Raw genomic sequence first — 16,055 nt, 5'->3', positions numbered from 1 at the left:
TAGCAGGATTCCTTCCAGCAGTTTAGAGAGTATACTAGCAAGGGCAATGGGTCTATAATTATCCATGCTATTTAGTTTAAAGCCTTGTCCTTAATGACAGGCACTAACAATACAGCCGTGATAGACTCTGGAAGGACAACATGAAGCACGAAACCAGTATGACCGGCGTTCTTTAGATGGTCTGCAGTAATACGATCCATACCAGGAGCCTTGTCATCTAGCATCATAAACATCCTCTGACCTGACTACCATGGTTTCAGAAAGAACAACATCTTCAACCATATTAATTTTAACAGTTGAATAAATTACACTAATGCTCACGCCACACCTCAGATACCCTCTCTGGGTCACACGCATCCTCGGTGTTGGATGGGAAGGATGTTGTACAGTTATTCATGATTCTGAACTCTTTCCAGAAATCACAATGGTTATTCTGCAGCTTCCTGGCAAGTGAATCAGGTCTCATTGTGTTCTTGCTTCTTTTAATAGAACAAAGAGCACATTTAAATCTTGCATGAAGTTTTTAGGTTTTTAAAAAACAAACAAAAACAAAACTAGGCCTGTCTAGGCCTTCCTGATTCTGACCAGAGTCTAAAAGCTCTCTAGCTGCAGCATGTTGTTCCACCACAAAAATCATTCCATCCTGGTTTAATGTAAAGCACCTTGTTATGTTTACAAAAGGGCCTACCAGAGGCATTAAGAGCTGTCACAATGTTGTCATATATGGCACATAGTTCAATACCATAATGTGGGTTTTTACAGTTCATATTAAAACACATCAGAGCATCCCTAGGCAGCTCCGTATTATTTAACAAATGTGCCGTGAAATGAGCTGAATCTGCTACATGCCGACTCAGCCTTTCAACACATAACCTGCCGACCCAGTTTCTCTTTCAAATAGTCATTGAGAGAATCTGCATCAAGGGTTCGGATCCAACTTAGCTGCAAATACTCTCACCATCTTTGTTTTGACGGCTTGCATATTACTCGACGTGCCACTTCCAACAGTACCCGTGTTCTGTCGCTCACATTTGACTTTAGCTTGTGCCAAGCGAGGTTTAAGTTTACTGGCACCAACCTCAGGCAAAATCCTTCCCTCACCACATTATGTAATCACGTACTTACCTTTGACGGCATTACCTTGGCCTCCAGTTCTACTGTAAAGAACCTTGAGGTCTTTTTTGATCAGGACATGTCCTTTGTCTCCCACATAAAACAGTGTCCACCTGCACAATCTTGTGTGAATTAGAAGCATCCTGTTTCAAAAATACTAGTCCATGCATTTGTTTCCTGTAGACTGGACTACTGTAATTCCATATCAGGATGTCCAAATAATGCGAAAAGCCTCCAGTTGTCACGGCACAGGCAGGGAGGACCCAAACACAGACACACAAGAAAGCGAATAGATGCAATATAGGTACTTTATGATGGAACCAATAGGCTTACAATTCAGATGGGCGAGCAAGGTAGCAGGCAGGTATCCAGGTACAAAGACAAGGAACAACACACTTGCAGGCCAAACTGGCACATGAAGAAGTCAAGGGATAATACACAGATGAACTTACAAAGAGCAGGAGACAGGGGTAGCTTTAAATAGTGACTGGGAAAATGAGGTAACTGGGAACAGGTGTGTAGTGAGAGAGGACACTAGGTGATTACTGGTGAAAACAGGTGAGTAGGTGGAGCAGGAAAAAAGTCCGGGGACGTCTGATGGGGGGACGGAAAATGGCAGGCTATCAGAAAGGCGGGAAACAACAAACAGATGAACAGGGAAAGTGATATCAAAATAAACCAGGAAATAACAGAGTCCAGTCATGAAGTCAGTCAGAGGGGCAGATCATGACACCAGCTGATCCAGAACGCTGCAGCGCGAGTACTGACAGGAACTAGGAGAAGAGATCACATTTCTCCCGTGTTAGCTTCTCTGTATTGGCTCACTGTAAAATCCATAATGGAATTTAAAATCCTCCCAAAGCAGAATGGGGGGCAGAGCCTTCAGTTATCAGGATCCTCTACTGTGGAACCATCTTCCGGTTTCGCTCCAGGAGGCAGGATTAAAACCTTCCTTTTTGATAAAGCTTATAGTCAGGCCTGGCTCAGGCTTGTCTTGAACCAACCACTAGTTGTGCTGCTATAGGCCCAGACTGCCAGGGGACTTCCCATGATGCATTGGGCACTTCTTCTCTCTTCTTCTTCTCTCTCTCTCTCTCTCTCTCCTCATACATTTATATGACACTACTGCATGTCATTAACTTTGTGTCTTCTCTCTCTCCCTGTCCTCATTCTGCAGGTCTCTCTGACTCCAGAGCTGCCAACACCAGTCAAAACTCATTATTATTTTTATTAATATTATTGTTGAGAATAATAATAATAATTGCTGCTGTTATTATTATTAACAAAACTATTACACCTATAGGTATCATTATTATCAAAACAGCAACCAGTCTGACAGCGTTTGAATACAACAGGATATACAGCTGTTCCTGCCCCGTCCCCTCCCCATTTCTTTCCTGTCAACCCAACCGGTCGAGGCAGACGGCCCCCGCCCTGAGTCCGGTTCTGTTGGAGGTCTCTTCCTGTCAACGGGAGTTTTTTTTATCTCCACTGCTGCCAAGTGCTTGTTCTTGGGGAAACTGTTGGGTTTCTCTCTATAACAGTGTCAGGTCTTGAACTGACCCTGGGAGGTGCCTTGAGATGATGCGTGTATATAAATAAAACTGAACTGAATTAATGACAATCACGTATAAAATGGCCCCTTTGTAAGGTCCTCATAGAGTTTCTGAGGTTTTTGATAATCTCAAAAACATTTCTGAAAATATCATCACTTGGCCACTAGATGGCATCCTTGATTTACTGCAAATCCTGACTGCTGTCAACTGAGCCAGTGGTGCTGCATGCAATCTATCTGCTTTACTAATTTAAAAGTCTGTCTTCTGTCAGTACAACGAAATGTGTCCGTCTTAGTCCTGCTGTTTACCTATCTGCTCTTAGTTCTACTAAACCTGTCAGTTTGCACTTCATGAGGATCATGGTTCACGGTTCATGGTTTTAAAGTATGGAGCATCAGAGGTTCCTTTCCCTAACATGACTTTTTTCAATGATTGATCCTCTGGTGCGGACATCATAGGTGGGTAGAGTTTAAGAGGTTTTCAATGATTTATGAGAGTTACATTTCACATAATTTAAGATGTGTCTGGGCCTGATAATAACATCAACAGAGAAATGAGCTTGAAGCTAAGAGTCTCCCTTTGACAAACAAGCAAAACTCAAATGTGTGAGGCAATGCAGTAAATCCTGACGTACTGGCCGATGCCTTTGCTTACCTCAACTATGTTGTAAATAGCATCAGGCCACCGTTCGTGACAGGCTAATAGAGACAGACTTTCTTTTTGAATTCGTCCCAATCATGTACATAAAAGTATATTTGACCATACTTTTGTAAGAACCCTCACTGTTTGCTGTTGATAAAAACTCAATCTATCTGTTTCTAATTACGTTTGTAGCTGTTCGAAGGGCATCATTCTGATCATAGTTGTATCATTATAACTACTCATATTTCTGCTATTTCCCCCCTTGGCCTGAACTGGGGGCCTTAAAAATGCCGGGAATTTCCCTAAAGAATACAGAAGTAGGTGTGTTTGAGCACTCCTGCTTTCCCATCAAGGCCCCCTGACTGCTAGCTATAGGTAGTAGCTAAGCTAGTGACCTGCCCTGACAAAATCAACAAACCAACATTAGAAGCAAAGCTTTGATGAATGCTTTTTAAAATATAGCCAGCTGTCTGTGTGACCTGTGGAGGCCAGCGCCTGATATACCACACAACATAAAATACACTTAGTCACACTCTCTGTGGGTCTGTAGACTTTCTGTTTCCACGCAGTGGGTCCTGAGGAAATGCCGCACTGAAAAATTGATACCAGCCTTTTCAGAAAACCTCAGTCACACCTAAATAAAACTGAAGCAGATAGAGAGGGTTGGACTGGTGTAGTTACTCAGTAGAGGCAGGCCATGGTGAATCTGAAAGAGGCAGTAGGTGACTGGGCCTGACTTTCAGGCTAGTAGCCATCACTGCTGAGTGAGGTTGACAAGTGTTGGGCTAATTGGATTGGAGGGTAATGTTACATCAAAAGACGTCACCCGCTCCTTTAAAATGGCTGTAATTAGGACATTCTTCAACTCGGACATGGGGGAGATTATGGAAGAGCAGGAATCAGAGCGCATTACAACCACCCAGGTGACACATATGAGGAGGTTTCACTTCTTACTGCGCAGGATGAACAGTCCTAATAATAATATACAGTGTAGACGGGGTTGTACCCCCCTTTTTATAAAATTCACTTCCTGTTCATTTGTATTGTATTAAACATGTGTAGAACAACAAACCGATGCAAGTTTCAGGGGAGTTTTAAACAAAAAAGCATTACATTTTTTTGCTCATAAGGGTACTTGATCAGAAACTACAGTGTGCAGTGCTTTAAATTTTTTGCAGGTTTACCCATCATTCTGATTGGTTATAAAAAACAATTTACTTTTTTTTTTAGATCTGATCTACTGGAAATTACAGGTGTGTGAAACTGTTTATTGCAGAATTCTAACGGCGACTGCAAGTACGAGTATGATAATCACTCTGGCAACAACATTTTGTGGGAAAACACAAGACTAGCCAGAAGTTTGCTCAACAGCGATGGCAGTAGAAAGTAAGCATGTAGTCGGGGGTGTGGGTGGGTGTGCAAGTGTTTGCCAGCGATTAAAATGCCGATGATTTAAAGCCACTGAGTGTAGAATTTGAAACTTTCTGTCTTTGGTAGTAGGTCGACCCCACCCCACCAAGTCCTCCAAAGTAAACCACAGGTCATTTCTCATAGTTTCTCAACAGTTGTATTTGTCTCCCCCCACATGGGGCAGCCTGTAGTCACTGTAGACACTGTAGTCAGTGCCGCTGCCAAAATAAATGAATATGGTCGCTTTCTGTTCAATAATATAGCAAGTACTGGACAAATTATTGTTTTGAAGAAAATTGTCATAATGTTTAGGAGCACTGTGTGGCCCTTACTTTTAAATGTCCTTAATATTTAAAGGCAGTGTGTGAGGTGACGGTGGCAAGGAGGAGGTAAGGTTAATGTTTGGGGCCAGTTCCAGGAAGTCTTGGGCCCATCCTACATGGTCACTTGTTCCATAATTAGCAGACTTACACTTGTCATTATTTGTGCTTAACCTGCAGGCCATATACACGGTAGCTAATCACGTAGCTTTGATACTTAACGGTCCCAAACAAATACAACCCAGTACCTAAGATCGGTTGCCAGATCCATAGCAAATGAGCCAGTGTTTGAGCTGTTTTGTGACAGTATGTGCCGGCTGTGTGGTAACTCACATTCTTTTCTCTACAAAGACACGCTGTAATGATTTTGACACAGTGCTCTTACAGTAGACACTGACACCATGTCACCTATCCGTGTCTGTTCTTGTCGTTCTGAGCTTATCGATCAATTATTTATGAAATTTCTTGGACTGTTTTAGTGATCAAACGAGACTAAAAGTGAATATAAATATTTAATAAACAGCTTGTGTTGATAGACTGGACTCTTGTCCTGTCATTGTGGTCATTTAAAACAACATAAAGTGGAGAAAACATTAACAATACAGGTACGATGGAAGGCAGGTACAATATGTGAGACCTTTCAAATATATTGTTTCCAGGTGCGTGCGTGTTAAAGGGTTGTGTGAGTGATCAGTGCACTGGTCTTTCATTTTGTGCTGGATTCAGACATTGATATGTGCATCTGTGCTAAGGAATCACTGCCATTTTTTTTATGTAATGGGTTTAGGCAGGGTTAATAAATAATAATATGCAAACATAAAATCTCCCTCTCTCCCCCTTCAACCTCACCTCCTCTGTGTTCTCTGGGCCTCTGCATGTTCATGGAACTTTCCAGAACTTCCCCCGTCTTTCACAACCTGTTCACCAGATGCCCTCAGCACCCTTCAGTTTCCAGCCAGTTTCCTGCACCCTTTCCTGCCCCCTCCTGGCACACCTGTCCCTCATTCCCTCTTTAAGCCTTGGAATGGTTGCTGGTTTATACACCAGTCACGTTCAGACTTCCCTCTGCCAGATCTTCAGCGTTGCTTCACTGGCAACGGGCCCTGCCACTGAGAGGGGCTTGGGCTTATTTTTTGACCTGCGGAAGGTTGGTGCTTGGGCACTGACCAGGCACAGTAGGGGGCACTGTTTTCTGCCCTATGGGTGACTCTCGAACCCACATGTGTATGTTGTGGTCTGTAGGCAATCTAGCAAGCAGGGGGTGGAATGATGAGCAATAGAAGAAGAATAATCGCTCTTAAAGAGCCAATGCACCTACAGTACTTGATCCAAAAGGCAGCATGCAGCAATGCAAAACTGAAACGAATAACTACAAGCACGTACCCACACTCATAAACTACCTTACAGAGAATGGGGATTAAATATATACTCAAATGTTAGAATGGAAACAAGCATAAGGTTACTGAATCTGATCATTTAGATGGATGGAAAGTTGTATTTTTCATCAAAATTATCCAGTGTAGTGGCGCAGGGCGCCAAGGGATATGATGTTAGAAAAAGTCTAAAAAGGAACTGTGTATGTCCAACACATCTTGACTCAGGCCATTTACCAGAAAGGATATGAGAGACTACCAGGTTGCCTGTCTTCCAGATTTCCCTATCATGTAACATTAACAACAATTAGTTCATTCTTTACGACTGTTATTAACACTTTGGTATCATTTAGTTATTATAGGACATTGTTAAATTTACAGTGATAATTGTGGTGCCATGATAATTTTACAGTAAAACTCAACCAATTCTCATGTATGTTGTGTCCTGACAGTGGCAGAAATAATAAAAAATAACCAGGAGACACTAAAAGTATTTGAATCAAAATAATTATGAATTTTAACAGGGACTAAACGTTGTGTCTCCAAAGTCCACAGGCTGCAGGAGTCCGGAGTGATATCCACAGGCTAACAGGCAAACAGGCTAACAAACGACTCGGAGCGAGCCAGCCCCGGAGCTCCCAGTCGGTCTCTTTGGTGTAAGGGTTGCAGTTCAGCATGTACGGCACGCGTGGAGGGCAGCAAGTACGTAGGGGTTTGTAATACTGAATACTGGTCTCAGCAGCGAGCACATACAGGTACGGTAAGTCAAGAGTGAAAGAGATGTCTTATGTTCGTATTGAACTTAAAACATTTGGTCGTTCATCATAGGCCAGCACTAAAATGAGCTGCGCCTCCCCTGGAAAGTTGACAAGCCCAGGTGGCAGCAGCAGGGGGCAGTGACAAAAAGCTGCAGTCAACATGGACAGTTTGCAACAGTCTTCACAGTTTGTACAGGAAGACACAGAAAACACTCACGTCCTGTTAGAGCTGATCCTGATTTAATAAGATGTTATCAGACCAATCGATCAGCTCGTACTCAGTGTCCACTTGTTTTCATGAATGACAGGGAGGACTATTAAAATGCTATATGGGTGGTCTGTGATCTGTTTATTGTTTAAACTCCATATTAGATGGAGTCTCATGCTAAGCCTTCCATCATATCAGTTTGCTGCTGTATATAAATCAGCCGACCGGACTTTAGTGCTGTGGCTCTCAAACTACATAAATAAATTCAAAACATTATTCAATAGTCAAAATATATGAGGAGAGGAAAGAAAACAGGACTCATCTGTCAGATATTCAGACTGTCAGGGCTTCATATGCACAAATGTCATGTAAAGAATCTTCACTTTCTACTCAATCAAAAGTTTTGTGATGCTTAATACTTCACAAATTAAACCAGTACTATTCATAGTGTAGACTTGAACTATCACCGATTGTCTGCAGTGCATATGAACTATCTGTAATAAAAGCTGACTTCATTCAGCCTCTCTGACTGATGTCACCGTCGACCACACAACATATATTCTGTTAATAAACCTCAGAGTGCAAAAGTCGACAGATAAAATCAAGATCTCTCAGATTAAACAAAAAAAACCAAAGTTAATGTAAAACGTCACCTTGTCGAGCAGATTTACATGTTAAATCGGGTGTGTGGCGCTGCGGCACCTGGCTCCAGAAACTGTAGGTGCCTGATCTCGTGAGGTTTTGATGCATACGTTTGCATTGTCAGAGCGGGTCGGGATCAAGTCAGACAGAAAACTAACTGGCTGCATCGTGTGGTGATCGCTGGTGCGAGCCTTTTATTTCTGATCAGCCACTCTGATCAGACTCGCACATCACGGGCCACAGTTTGTGACGTGCCTCCTGTGACGGCTCTGGGTGGTATGAAGCTACGAACTGCTTCCCTCTTTCAAGCCCTCCCTGATTCCTTCACTCCTCCCTCATTGAGGGATTGCCCTCAACTGCTCGGGAGTTCTCTGACGAACCAAAAACTTGGTATGACGAATCATCTCTGTTGTCATTCATGCAGCATGGAGAGAAGAACGCAACAGCGACGTCGGTTCTTTTCTTGGATCATCAGAATGGTCTTCCTCTTGTCCAGTCACGTAAACAGAACCTGTCATGCTGAATTAGCGACAGTTAGAGAAAGCTGTTCACACACGTGACTGCTGACTTCGCACATCATTCTTTGCTTATTTTGAGTCATCATTAATACATACATCCTTGTTACTATGTAAATGAGAGAAAAAGTGATTGTGTAGTAACACGGAAACTGAGGTGACCTAATGTTAAGATGTTAAATACCGTTACTTTATTTTTAAAGCCATAATAGGCCAACTACTAAAGGCAGCGGTGTAACATTATCTGTTTGCATCTCACAATAACAGCTGCATTTAGTCTCACTGAAAATTGGTGATCCAGTCAGCTACGTTGGCCAACCCTTTGCTTGAAAAGTTTGTTTTTTTTGGTGTATTAAACATGCTATCCACGTTAAAACATGTACAACTTAACTGCCGTACACATTTCAGGTCTTGTCGATTTCGAACGGGTCCGTGACAGCTAAATGTGTTTTACTGTGCAGCTGAGATACCACACAGAGATGCAGTATGTTAGGATGCTCTCTGTGGTGCAGCGGTAGAAAGTCGCCAGCCGCTGTTGGGGCAGACCAGCCTTCCTCAAACAGCTGTGGCTGTGCTTTCTTAACCAGTGCAGCGGTGTTAGTGGGCCACGTGAGGTCCTCTGTGATGTATATGCCCAGAAACCTGAGGCTGGATACGCTCTCTTCTCTGTCTCCGTTGATAAAGACTGGAGCGTACCTTCCGAAGTTGACGATTAGCTCCTTGGTCTTTGCAGTATTGAGGGACAGGTTGTTCTCTGAGCAGCAGCTCACCAGGTTCTGCACCTCCGCTCTATAGGTTGATTCATCGTTAATGGAGATCGGCCCAGTCCCTGTTGTGTCATCGGCAAACCTTACGATGGTGTTAGTGGTGAATGCAGGGACACAGTTGTGCGTGTAGAGTCAGTAGAGGAGGGGCTCAGTACACATCCTGGTGGGCTGCCAGTACTCACAGTTATAGTAGACGCCTGAGGACGCTCTGACAGGAGGCTCAGGATCCAGTTACCTAGTGATGAGCTAAGTCCTAGCTGGTGGAGTTTGGAGGTGAGCTTGCTGGGGATGACAGTATTGAAAGCAGAGCTGTAGTCTATGAATAAAATCCTCACGTATGTGCCCTGTCTCTGCGGGAGAGTCAGGACAGTATGAAGAGCCAGGGAGATGGTGTCATCTGCGGATCTGATAATTAATAAGCAAACTTTGCCCAGACTGTCGGGGGACTTCCCATGATGCATTGAGCTCCTCTCTCCTCCTCTTCCTCTCCATCTGTACGCATTCATATCCAATCGGTGCTCGTCACTAACTCGGCTTCTCTTCTCTCTCCGTAGTTTTGTTCTTTCTGGTCTCTCTCCTTTCTCCTCCTGTTGCTATCTGCAGGTATTTCTGCCTCTGGAGCTGCAGAGTCTGGATCTGTGACTGCAAACCACCTACTGCCCCATGATCCTGCTCAACACCAACTGCTTCTATTATTATGAATATCATTATTATCATATTTAGTCTGATTATTATTAGCGTTATTACTATAATTATTAGTTTTATTAAAGGTCTTACTATTATCCAAAGGTCCGTTTTATTTGCTGTATACTGTGTCTCAGACTGTCTCAGACTTTTGGACCCCGCTGTGCATGCTGTAGTGTCACTGGATTTGAAAGCTTTATTGTTTGTTTTCAAAAGATTTTGTACCGCCTTGTTGCTCCACGGTTTTATGAGCCTTTGACGTTCGTGCACACATGATCCAGAGTGTTTGAGCCTCTGATAGAGCGCTGCACATGCTGATGGAATTTATGGAGCACAGATCATAAGCAGACCTGCTTCAAATCTCCTGCAGCAATGAAAGCGTCTGTTGCAGTTGTAATACGGCCAATGTATGCTGCAGATAAAACAGCCAACATTTAAGCAGTAGATATTCCAGATCTGGGGAACAGTAGCTCTCTACTGCAGTATGCTTAGTGCACCAGTCGTTGTTGATGTAGATAGAGAGCCCGCCGCCTCTGCTCTTACCGCTCCATTGTAGCTCCACAGCCCCGTTGGGACCAGCACGCTGAGCCACGTCTCTGTAAAAATCATCATGCAGCAGTCCCTCAGAGACCTCTGTGTGTTGAGCCGCAGCCTCACCTCGTCCATCTTGTTGGAGGCAAGGAAAACACTTGGCAGAGAAGGTCTGTACAGAGCGCTTCATAGCCCTGCCGGCACCCCTGCGCGCCGTCCTCGGTTGCGCAGTGGTGCCTTCATCAGCTGCCGGTCAGTATGATGATCCTCGGAGCGGCCGTTGCTCTGGCAAGTTCTTTCGGAATGCTGCCAAAGTCGCTAAAGTTGCTATACACTTCAAATTGGCAAATAAGCTAAACATCAAGATAATACACAGAAGTATATAGCATGCGTAGCAGTGGTTTGGAGAGCACATATCCGCTGTGTGTGGATGCGCCGCCATCTTGCCGTCTTGCCATAGTTTAGTTCTTATGCTTGTGCTCCTTCTCGTCCACTGTGTTACTCGAAGGAACGTCTTCTGGCATTGCCATCCCTGCACACAAAGCAATCATAGTCCAGACTGTTCTAGTTTGTGGTTCTCCGATGGTGGAACAAGCTACCAAATGTTATCAGAGCAGGGGCGTCCACCTCTGTCTTCAAGAATCTCTTGAAGACTCATCTCCTCTGAGAACACCTCCTCTCCTACCACCTCTAACACCCAAACATGCCAAACTAGCACTTTCCGTGCACTTCTTTAACTGTTCCCCTTGCACTTTGTCTTTTGAATAGATTTAGTACTTGGCACTTACTGCAAGGTCTCCTGCTGTACCAACGCTTTAGTGGTGTCCCTCGCTTCGAAGTCCCTTTGGATAAGAGCGTCTGCCAAATGAGTACATATATGAGTTGTATATCGTCTTAACCTGCATATAAGGTGTCTATCCATTAAGAATGGTGAGTGTGGGCTATACTGTATACGGCTGTGGGGAGAATTGTGGCCTGCTAGCTGTGGCGTTTTTCTGCTGTCTGGCTGGAGCATTCGTTGTGCTCCAGATAGGCTGTAGCAGTGGTTATCTCATAAGGAGGAATTGTTGATTTTTTGTTTTCATGGTCGTATTGGTATGTGTCGTATGTGTGGTTAGTAGCATTTGGCTAGTAGCACCCTGGAGTATTGGCAGTGGCAGTTTGTCATCCCCAATACAGATGGTTTGTAGGTGCATCCGTAAGTACTCACCGCCAGTACTCACATGAAGAATAAGGCGCAGTTAGTCAGTTTGACTGTTTCTGAAAACCTTTTGCCTAAATCTGACAAAAAGATCCTGACACATTTTCAAATTTTTCAAGCGTGTCTCAGACGTTAGAGGATGGCCCGATAGCCATAAAACTTTGATGTTGCTGCGTTGTTTGTGGCCTGAGTTCTGCTGAAGAGTGTGATTATGCTAAGATTAAAGTCGCAGTTCTAAAAGCATATGAGTTAGTTCCCTGAGGCAAACAGGCAGAGATTTAGGAACTGGAAGAAAGAGGGCAAAAAAACCTGTGTCAAATTTGCAAAAGATATGTTGCCTCATTTCACACCGTGCTCTGCTTCCAGTCGGAAGATTATGAGCACTTGTGTGTTTTAATTGTGTTAAAACAGTTCAAGAGCTAATTGGCTGTGCACCGTGCTACTTATATTAATGAGAAAAAGGTGAAGACACCATCTGCAGCTGCAGTTATGGCTGTTGAGTATGTTTAACACATGCTAGTGGCTCAGCATTTGGTCAGATCCACAGAGAAGGGCGCCAGAGGGAGAATTTCAGGTTTAGGCCTCAGGAGTATGTAGGTGTTGCCTCTGAGCCAGCTCATGTTGCTATCATGCATGTTCCAGGGACATTCATGTAAAAAGAAGGGACGATGGGGAGGGGAATGTTAACTGAGTAAGGCTGGCCAAAAGTCAGCTGATTCCAGTGGGTATGTTGTTGTGGAACTCCCTAAGATCAGCACCGAGTGCATCATTAAATAGTGGGAGACAATCAAGACTCTACTTCTTACCTTCAGAGTAGATTTATTATACTTGAAAGTAGGGGAGACAAAGTTTCACATGCAGGAATAACAACCAGGCGTTTTTATACAAATAAACACATAATCTGTCGACCTTCGGTTAGTCAAGATAAGCACGCAGCCGCCCTTCTCCCTACGCTTACTCCTGCCCCGTTCCCCGTGTGAAACTAGGAGGCTCTTCTACTATCTAGATTAACCTTGAAAACAATCCACTCTCTGTAATGCAAATAAAACAGTTTAATTTCACACAGACTTAATCACTACCTGTTATATTTATAACAATACCTATATTGCTGGTTATAATATTGTAAGGTAATAAATGACTTTTGTTCAGTACATATTTAAGCTTTAAATTAAATGCTTTCAATATTCAAGCTTTTCTCTCACAATGTGAAGTCAGCTGGCCTCTTGTCCTCTGCACTTATCATGAACATGTCTGAGGTTTTGTGTCTTTGGATGGAAAAGAAAAGAAATCGGTTAAGATTTTGCCATACACAGAGACTTCGAGAATTTTATGTGGAGAGCATTTTTGAATTTTTCCAATTGTAATGCTAAGGGAAGAAAATCTCCTGTGGTTGGCATAGGGCTGGTTCCTCTGTGAGTACCCTTAGATCGTTTTCATCGGATCCTTTTGGACGAGTGTGCTAAACAGCACCCTGAAGTTTTTTCTTCCTGTACTGTGACATGTGCAAGGACTAAAGCTAAGCGGGAGCATAAAAGGTGTCTGAACAGATCCAGTCTACTCAGAAATCACTTTCTGAGGCAGAAAACATTACTCCCTCTGCCATCATCAAGGACATTCCAGTCCCTTAAATGCACCTCGGAGGAGACGAGGAGTGAGGAGAGAGAAGCTTTAAGTGAGGAACCGCACACGTATCCTAGGTTTTTTCCCCGGCGGCAACACCCTTTCGCCTGGAATCTCTTTATTGATTGGTCAGCCGAGCAAAATACCTGCAGAAGCAGGAACGGCAGCACCAACAACAGCTCTACTGTTACTCATGTTTATTTCTAAAATACAAAATATTACATGAGCAGAATCTGAATCAGGAAGGAATCACAAAAATACTCTGCAGCTTTTTTCTTACTTAGCCAGAAGGCTTTTCTTTTCTTCTTCTTTTCTGTCAATTAAGGTAGAGTTTATATTAAATGCTCCCTCACGTGTGTTCTCGTCTTTCAGTAATAAACAAAATAGATATAAAACAGTCACAAGCTGTGACGCGCTGCCGCTGCCTGTATCTATATTGGAGCAGATTTTCTTGGTTACAGCTACTTATTTCTACACGTTGGAAAGTCGAGATGATTTGTGTCATGAGCAGCTGCCGTCTCCTCGAAATGACGCTGGACCGAGCGAGAGTGAGAATGTTTAGTATGGTGAGTACTGTTCCTCCGTTCTCGCGGCTCTTCCTTGCATCTCTCTCTCGCATCCCTGCTGGGAAGAACTAAGACTCAGGGAGGAAACGCAGGTGAGTGAAGTGAGAGGCCTGTCTGTTGGCAGATGGGGCTGATGGGTCAGATAGGTTTTGCATAAAGTTCAGGGAGTTTAATGCTGTCACCAAACCTGACTGATATCCAGTGCCTTTTATGGAGGACTGCGCTGATCAGGTGGGAAGTGCAAAATTTGTTTCTAAACGGGACCTTTTGAAAGGTCATTGGCAGGTACCAATGACAGCTGGGGCTCAGAAAATGTCATTTGTTCTTCACACTGTCGGGGTTGTCTTCATATTCTGTTATGACTTGTGGATTGAGAAACGCTCCTGCAACATTTTGGTGCCTTATGAACAACCAGCTGGTCTGACAGGGTGTGCAGCCTATGAAGATGATGTTGTAGCGTGTCTTGACAAATGCAGAGCTCATGTCCAACGTCTGAATGCAGCTTTTGACCCGCTGGCAGAAGCAGATTTAAACCTAGCAAAGTGTGAGTCTGCTAAACCAACTGCGACTTATCTTGGCAGGGTTGTCGTCCAGGGTGAGGTCCACCTTGTGCAGACTAAGGTGGAGGCCATTGAAATATCCTGTGCCACCGTCCAAACAAAGATTGCAGTTTTTCCTGCACCGTTTCGACCGTGGTGGCTTCGCTGACTAAACTGTAGAGTAAAATCACTCCTTTTTGTCTGGTCCCCCCATTGCCAAGTTGCTTTCACTTGTGTTTTTTTTTCGGATCTGCTTTGTAGGTAAATGTCATATCTAATATGGTTCTACTGTTTCTACCGATTCTTCTAGGTCCTTCAAACATTTGCTGGTAGTTTATCCTCAACATAATCATTTTCTTTTTTTGTTAACCACTTAACATTGTAGTCATCAGAAAATATTGTTTCTATGCAGGGATTCAATCTTTTCTTTATTTCTTGTAGCTCATCATACAAGGAAACACCGTATGATGGCGGGTCATAAAGCTACATGAAGAGCTACAGCACACAGGAGCACTGCTTCCGACGCTGCCGCCTCTGTAGCACCCCGCCTGCCTGGGAGATCAGATCCTCCACTGGTCGAACTTTGGGCATTTGTGCTGGGGTGAGGCTGCCTGTTTGTTCAATTGCTGGTGGTCTGGGATTGACATGCATATCAACAGCTAGTACCAGTAGGACCAGCAGAGTTCTTAACACATGCCAATTGCCATACTCTGCTGAGAAATGTGTAGTGGCTTTTGTTTTTCTTGTTTCTAATCAGTCCCTTTAATGAACAGGTGGAGTATAGGACAAAATATCCATGTCCAGATAATAAGGTTTTGTTTTATCAGCTTAGGTTGCTGACCATGTTAGGGTTGATGCGGCCGTGTTACAGGTTCCAATGGGAACCTGTTGTCATGTCGAATTCTGCTTCCTAGGTCATGTTTTCTTTGCTCCGTGTTTTCATGTTGTATTTCCGTTTCTATTTTGTGTTTCTTACCCTTTTCTCGTCTCATTTCAGATCCCCACTTCCTGCCCTCACGTGTTTCCCGACACTGTGACTGTCTGCTCTGCCCCTAATGTGCTGCACCTGTGTCTCATTGTCTCCCCTCTCCTGGTGTATTTAGTCTCTGTGCGAGTCTCTGTTCTCTATAGCAAGCATTCCAGCAATTTCCCAGTGTTAGTATTCACCGCGTGACTCTGTTCTTGTTTTTCTTAAACCTGGCCTTTGCCTAGCCTTCTGGTTTTGTTTGCCTGTTTCTGATTCCCTGCCTGTGTACCAATCCTTTTGCAAAGTACATTTTTTGGTCTGAGTCATGCATTTGAGTCCCTGCCTTTTGGAATCAGTGTGATACCTGTAGTAGTAAACAACAGAGAGTCAGCATACAAACTTTCCTTTATTATAATGTTAACAAAAATAGTTGTTCTTTAACTCTTGTTGGTCTATTAACGTCATCTTGACAATTGACTGTTGATTCCTTCATGTGCTGCGCTGTGATTATTTTTCAAACCATATGCTTTTCTTCATATTCTATGTAATATGTTCTTACCTTTTAAGTTTAGAATTGTTAATTGACCATTATGAATGAGCTGAACGGTGTGACCTTTGTATGTAAAACCTCAATTAAATGAAT

General features: G+C 43.5%; 1 protein-coding gene and 1 long non-coding RNA gene across 2 annotated transcripts in view; one reads left to right on the top strand and one right to left on the bottom strand.

Annotated features, from left to right (window-relative positions):
- The window catches only part of hsf2 (heat shock transcription factor 2), a 25,479-nt gene extending 23,923 nt beyond the window's left edge, over nt 1-1,556 (bottom strand). Inside the window, exon 1 of the mRNA XM_040124709.1 lies at nt 1,447-1,556. The gene's annotated coding sequence lies outside the window, so the exon portion shown is untranslated. The remainder of the gene's footprint in view (nt 1-1,446) is intronic.
- The window catches only part of LOC120788712, a 23,652-nt gene extending 7,597 nt beyond the window's left edge, over nt 1-16,055 (top strand). The window contains exons 2-4 of the long non-coding RNA XR_005707285.1: nt 6,963-7,116; nt 14,887-15,046; nt 15,443-16,055. This is a non-coding gene — a long non-coding RNA (uncharacterized LOC120788712). The remainder of the gene's footprint in view (nt 1-6,962; nt 7,117-14,886; nt 15,047-15,442) is intronic.

The sequence above is a fragment of the Xiphias gladius genome, chromosome 4 (genome assembly GCF_016859285.1).
Source record: "Xiphias gladius isolate SHS-SW01 ecotype Sanya breed wild chromosome 4, ASM1685928v1, whole genome shotgun sequence".
NCBI lineage: Eukaryota > Metazoa > Chordata > Actinopteri > Istiophoriformes > Xiphiidae > Xiphias > Xiphias gladius.
Note: the sequence above shows the minus strand (reverse complement) of the source record. Positions and strands in the feature narration are given on the sequence as shown.